This window comes from Lates calcarifer, linkage group LG11 (genome assembly GCF_001640805.2).
Source record: "Lates calcarifer isolate ASB-BC8 linkage group LG11, TLL_Latcal_v3, whole genome shotgun sequence".
NCBI classification, from domain to species: domain Eukaryota; kingdom Metazoa; phylum Chordata; class Actinopteri; family Centropomidae; genus Lates; species Lates calcarifer.
Genome location: NC_066843.1, coordinates 13,005,131 through 13,012,569, shown reverse-complemented (window position 1 = coordinate 13,012,569; position 7,439 = coordinate 13,005,131).

The window sequence follows — 7,439 nt, the reverse complement described above, 5'->3', positions numbered from 1 at the left end:
TCCTCTCCATCTCACTGAGTCATGTCGTTCTTTCTCTATCTCTCTCTCTCTCTCTTCCTCTCCCTTTACCTCACAGACACACACACACACACACACACACACACACACACACACACAAGCACTAAAAGTATTGGCTTATATTTCCCATGGTGTCTGCAATACATTCAGCTTCACTAGTGGCAGCAATGTACTGGAGCAAGGCACCTGCTGTGCTGAGCTGATATGAGGAGAAAGACAGATACACAGTCACACACACACAAACACACACACACACACAATGAGCTTTCAAACACTCAAATATGGATGGAAAAAATCACCCTCTGTCTCTAAATGCAGACACTGCGCATAACTAGAAACTTACACAATTACAAACGTATATGTTTTACGTTTGCCCACATAGATACACCACACACACACACACACACACACAAAAAAAAAACATATTCAAACACACACACACATGAATATTGAGACACACAGTTTGTGTTGTCTCGGTGGCTGAAGGCAACCCGTCTGCTCCCGTTGCCTTGGTTACAGGCCATAGGCTTGTCTTGAGAGGTGCTCCAGGTCTCTGCCTGCCATGTCAGGCTGTGTGGTTGGCACCGCGTGTCCGTCTGTCTCTGTCTCTCTTTCTGTCTTTGCCATATGTGTGGCTGAGTGTACATCTGCACGCTCGCGTATAATGGACTGCATTTACCAAATTGACCTTGCAGTTTCTTGGATCCTGCAACGAGTCCTCTCTGTGATGTTAGTGTTTCACATTAGCTTATTTTCCTGTAAAGAGGGTGCTGAAATTGTCTCAGAGGCAAAAATGGCAAAGAAAGTGTTGTCATTTTTGAGACTGGGGGTAGAGGAGCACTACCACACATTTGAACTAAGGATAAAGTTATGCTTAGTTTTTATGTACAACCATTTAAAACACCCAATATTTGCTGCCTCTCCTAATCCCCAATGACACCTATCTTTATCAGTGGAGCGTGCCTCCACAGAGACAGATAAGGAACCTCTTCACTCATTTCTGCTGACTGCCAAGCTATAATGCTTAGATTAAACCAGACTGTGTGGTCTGGCTGTATATGTAAATTGACCAAAAATACAGCCTACATGTCTCCATATTGCTGGGCATATGCTGACATGGCATTATGTACACTTCACTATCAGCATCCAGTGATGATTTATGAGAATATATGCTGAATGCTAATCCTCCATGTCCTTGTCTGAGAGGTGAAACTAACAAAAATTGAATTACAGAAAACCCTGATGAAAGAAAATTGCATTGATTAACTTCCCTAACTTTTATCTTGTTTTGTAGACATGGGTAATTTAATCACATGCAAACTTAAGTTGATAAAGGCCAAATTTAATAATTAAAAAAAAAACAGCCTTGATGTGATTAAACTTTTTACTATTCATCACAGTTCTCTCATCGGATCATCCTTTTACATTTGCACTGGCACAGAAATGCGATGTGCAATCGCAAGCGACACTAATCCCTGTTTTTTGTCTTCAGGTAGAGTTCCCCCTCAAAATTGGCTCATGGTTGATAGCATGCCCACTGACTGGCTATTCATTCAGATTTAACAGCTATAGGATATAGAAGAGTAATAAGAAAAAAAACGAACCAATTTTATGCCACAAAAAACCTTGTATTTTACAGAGAATTAGTTGTTTGTACATCCACAGGAATGACATTCTTTATTGTCACACAGAGTAGCCTTACATGTTTGTTTTTGTTTTTTTTTTAAAAACCCATCATGAATGATCCAGCTAGTCTGAGATGTGACAAATGACCTTGAGCATCAGGATTAGCCATAAAAGGAGAATCATATGAATTCAGTCATTTGTCATTCAGTCGTTTTCACATGCTGTAATTTGTGTGATTTCAACTGCTAATAGTTAAAAAGTTGTGTGCTGTGACAGGCCTCAGGCTGTTTGCAGTATGGCTGTCAGCTTTTGTCTTTCAGATTACTCCCTGATTACTCCCTGAGTAATCTGGGGGAGTATTTGTGTGATGTTGGCTATTATGGCAATTGCCCACAATGCCACTGGCAGTATCAGTCCTCCAATCCCTACCTAGTGACATGGACATCAAGTCTAAACATGTTTCACCAGTGTTTTTTTGAGCATTTGCTATATAACCATCTATGCCTTCTCTTCATCCCTTATCATAGCTTTAAGCAACATTACTGAGGGAAAACATTAGACTGTGTATATGCAAATAAACAACCAACATACCCAGGCAAGAAGCCATCACCTTGACTTTACATTTTGCACTTCAAACTGTAGCAGAGTTTGTTTTTCCTCAAATAAGAACAGTGATATGATATTAACGTCATGCACTCTGCACTGAGCCCTGTTATATGGCACTGCATGATATCCAAGTTATGTTTCATAGCCTGCTATTTTTCTTTAATGGCACTGGAAGGTAAATCTGTGGCTCTTGGACATTTGAGACACAGTTGCATGACACACACTTTTCAAAAAGCTGTTATATTTTGAGGAAGGTCTTATCTTAAAGACTGCCAACATTGTTATTGAGCAAAGACGGATTTTAGTGCAGGAGAAATATGCAAAAAATATAATCCCTCAAATTTCAAATAGTGTTTTGAATGGGAGGGGTAGAAAGTGTGTATGGGAGCATGATTATATCCTCATAAGCAAACTTCTGGAAGCTGGCAAAGTGAAAGTTACATTTGCTGAGACAAGCACAGCAGCACTTACAGAGCATATACCACAGTTTGCTTGAGGCTTTTAAGATGGTGGTTTACTAGTTATTCTAGGTGCTCCACAGTGTGTTTTCCCCCCTGGGCTGGAGAGCGTTTGGCCCTCTGGTATTCAGAGGGAAAAGGCTTTTGTTGAGAACATTCTGAACTCTCTGGCATTGTTTTCTGTCATTAATAAAGGTTAACTTTAAGTACTTGCACAGGGTGTTCAAATTTTAGTAGGGTTAGCAAATGATGACTCACACTCGATGAAGAGGTGAAATCCTGTGTATACAGCAATAGAGACCAGGCACAGTAAGGAAACAGCAGGAGATATTAAGGCACAAAAACTGGAGTTGGCAAACGCTGATGAAAGGATGGACAGAGAAGCCTTGTGAACCAACAGGCAAGAGGAAACGAGGCCAAGCAGCCAGAGGGTTAGACAGAGAAAACCCATATGCGAGCCACCCAGACAGACACAGAGATGGACTCATTGATCAATTTTCCCACAAGGTACTGGGAAATTAAGTGGGATGAAAAAGAGGGATGAGAGTAGAGGAGGGGGGGGGGGTCCCTGGCAGTCTGCCTCACTACTTCATCATGGAGAGGGACGAGGAGACAGGGAGTGACAGGGAGGGAAAGTACAGCAGTTAAAGAGTCAAAACAAAAGTGTGACTGTCTGATGCCAAGGACAGTGCACAGACGTACTCTGTATACGCCTGAACGCTGGTTTACCTGGGCGTCACTCAATCATACTGACGGATCCTTCCTCCAGCAGCTGGGGCCTTGCTCGCTGTCTCACACACAGCAGGCTGACGTTGTGTGACACGCTCCACAACTACAGATTTTTCGGAAGACAGGGAATTCAGAAACACACCCGACTAGATGGGACAGTGGTTGTCACAAAAAGTGGTGGTGGAGGAGGATGTGCGTGCAACTGTCTGTTTTTGTGTATGTTTTGTTAAGGGCAGGAATGCTGCAGTGGTTTACTGGGACTACACATCAGTGTGTGTATGTGTGTGTGTGTGTGTGTGTGTGTGTGTATGTGTAATAGTGTGTAACACTGTGTGACCTATCATGGTGTGTTCTCACTGGGAGAAGAGACAGGCACAGGCTTCAGTGCCACAGTGAGAAGCAGAATGTCATTTTGATTTACTCTGAATGAGACTGATCCTGAGGGTTTTCACAGGAACACACACACACACACACACACACCACACACACACACACACACATGCAAGCACCAAGGAGGGGAGCTCTGTCGAAAAGCCTCATTGTAAATTACAGAGATCTCATTCAGTCATGAGTCATCCTGTTCTTAACAAGCGCATTCACACACACACACACACACACACACACACACACACACAGCTGTTGATTTGGTGCATCCATTTAATGGAGTCGTCCCTATATTTTCCAGGGATTACATAAAAGCCACACACATGCATACGCACACACAGTCATGTCTCCATGAATTCAGGGGACATTACATTGACTAAAATTCATTCACTTCCTGGACACTTACTCTAACCTTAACCATAACTACTATTTGCATAACTCTAACCATAACCTAACCTTAACCTACACCTAATCTTATCCCGAGCTTAACACATGGCTTCACCTTAAAATTTAAAGATTACATTATGAGGACTTGCTTTTTGTCCCCATAAGGAAGATAAATCCTGATAGAGTAATTGTGTAAATTTAGGTCCCCACAATGTGACTAATATCTGCACTGTACACACACAATGAAAGGCAGAGAGAGAGAGAGAGAGAGAGAGAGAGAGAGATGTACTACTTTTACTATTTTACAGGAGAGAAAAGAATCTTACAGAAATAGATTTAGGTTCTTAAATTATTTACATGAATAGGAAGCCAAATTATTGCCACGCAGCCAGCTTGTGAGGCTTCTTTTCTTCCTGCTCAGTCTATGTGGAGCAGTCATCATTACAGATGACACAGAAAGAAATGGATAGAAGCTGAGATTGAAGGGACATCAAAAGCCCATACTATAATTGACTGACAGTCTGGCAGACATTAAACATAAATATTGCTAGAATCAGTAACCTACCCTTTACAAGAATCTTCTTTCTACTGTATGACTGTATATGTACAGTATGTTTTATGCTTTTGCCAGACATTTGAGTCACTCAGGTATACAAATGTCACATTCACTGTAATTTGTTATTAATAGCTCTTATTAGTCAGTTAGATTATTAGCTACTGTTTATGCCATTTACACTATATATAGTTGCCATCCTGGCTGTCACAGAACATTTACAAATGTCATAAGAACAAGTGTGGAGACATTTGTGTGTTTTTTTCACCTATTAATACATTCTTTCACAACACAAAGGAGAATGATGTTGTGTGAAAATGGACATTTCCTGTATCCATTCATATAATGGCACCAGTGGTGAACCTTGTGGTATACAGACACAAAAAAGATTGCGCAAAACATGCCCTGTTAAATTAGATTGAACCCTTGTGGAATTTCCAGTCTTCTAACACATGAAGAATAGCTGGTGCATAAACTAAATATCTGGTATGTCAGATCTTATGAGCCTTGAAATACATGGGAAGAAAACAGGTAAAATTAGGGTGCAAAGGTTAAATATTTAGCACATTATAATTAATCTCAGCTTTAAGACTGCTACTGTAAAACATTTAGATGCCACACTCAGCAGGGAACAAAGAATTTTCATTGGGGACAAAATAAATAAGAAATTCACTCAGGTAATAAATTGGTTTTTGCACCGGGGCCCTCCATTTTTACATTTTAATGATTAGAATAATTTGTTTTCTCTAAAGATGTTTTCTCCACTAAAGGTGTAGAAAATAAGGTCAAACTGGGACTCCTTCATCTCTCTCTTTTTGAGCGCATTGCAAAGGCAGGCAAGGAGACAAAAAGAGAATCAGCAATGCAAAGTGAAGATCCTTAAATGTTTTGTCAAAATAGAGAGACAGAGAACTTGATAAAGTTGGAAAGCCCCAAAGAGAGAGAGGAGAAAAAGGATGAAAGAGGAGGGCAAGTTTCTGACAAAATCTGTATTGACGCAATGGGACAGGCATAAAAATAGGTAGAGACACGGAGAAGAGGAAGAGGGAAAAGATGAAAAGAGAGTAAAGACAGAGGGGAGGCCCTGTCCACATCCTAAGAAGATTAGACATGCAGGAGGAAGGGAAGAGGCAGAGAGGATGTGATGCTGAGGGGAGGATAAGACTGAGACAGAAAGATGCAAAGCTGAATTGCTCAGCTACACATGGATGATGTCCACATAAATACTTGAGCATTAGAAAGGTAAATACCCCACGAGTGGTAGCTTTAAAAGAACAATCAAATTAAATGCCGAAGCTCCGTAACAGCACGCCTCCATTTCCTTTCTCCTCAAAGCATCCCTGGTGTCAGACTCGGTTAGCGCCCTCCCAACGTGATTAGGGAGTGACATGACCAGCCATCAGCTAGCGCTCTGGAATCAGCTGGGCCGTGAGTCAGCCGCCTGCTGCTTCGTCTCCTGGGGAGGGAAAGGGGTTCAGGGTCAGTATGACAAAGAAAGTGAGCTCAAATCCCGGCGCTGATTCACTTCACATGTCAGCGCAGGCGCCGCTGATACTGTTAGCTTTGATGGGTTGAGGGTGAGGAGTCTGTGGGATGCATGTAATGAAGCATCGTGGAGGAAGTTTGTGTGTTTTCACCCGAGCTGCTCTGCAAAGGCTTGTGCTCTATAAATGCTGAGCCATGAAGAGATGGCTGGGAAAGTTCAAAACACTCACTGTTCATCGGCACAGCTTCTGTCCTCTGTCTCCCGTCTTGTGTTTGTTTATAGCTAAGTCCCAAACAAGTCTTCTTCATGCTTTTTTCATATTTATTTTCCTCCTTTTCTTCTTCCACTCAGACTCTCGGTCTCACTCTGTCTTTCCCTGAGAGTTCACACCATGTCTTTGTTCTTGACTCTTGCTTTGCTAATACAGAACCTCGGGGCAGGTTCTTTAGTTGTGCTATGGGACTGCTGCACACACATACATAAACACCCTCACTGGTTTGCACACATTTATACACAACGCAGGCCTGATTGATTTTTCATTGCCTGTCGAGGTATAATGTGTCCCAAATGTTTGTGTTTGTTTTTTGCTGGGAGGGCAAAACTGTCCATCGTTTGCTCTGTCACACCTGGGAATGAATGAAAGAAGAAGCTGAGGAAAGGAAAAGTGGAGATCGAAGGAAAAGGGAGGAGAGGTGACACCTGGGATATTGAAATGATATTTAGGAAGAGGAGTTAGAGAAAAGAAAAGGGGAAAAAAACACTGTTACCCAAATGGGGTTAAACCCTCATTTCAAAAAAGGGGTTGTGGTTAGATGAGAAAGCTAGGAAGAGAGGGCAGAGAGACTTAATAGAAGTATTTCTTTCCACACATATTACTTCTCCCTATTTCACTGTGTTACCTGTGTTACCCCAGAGAGCACTGCTAAAGTGATGGCAGAGACAGTGGAGAGGAGCTAGCAGGAAGGAGAGACATACAGATTAATGGAGAGTATGATGTGTATGTGTGTGTGGGTGGGTGTGTGCATGTGTGTCTATGCAGGTGAGGGTCTGTGTGCAGGAGAGAGACACTGGAAAAATGAATAACAAAGATGTTTGCAAATGCATAATCCCTGGATAAAAGGAAATAGCGAATAGCGATAAAAGGAAATAGCGAACTGTTGATGCCTGTGGAACACAGGCATCAACAGTTAGG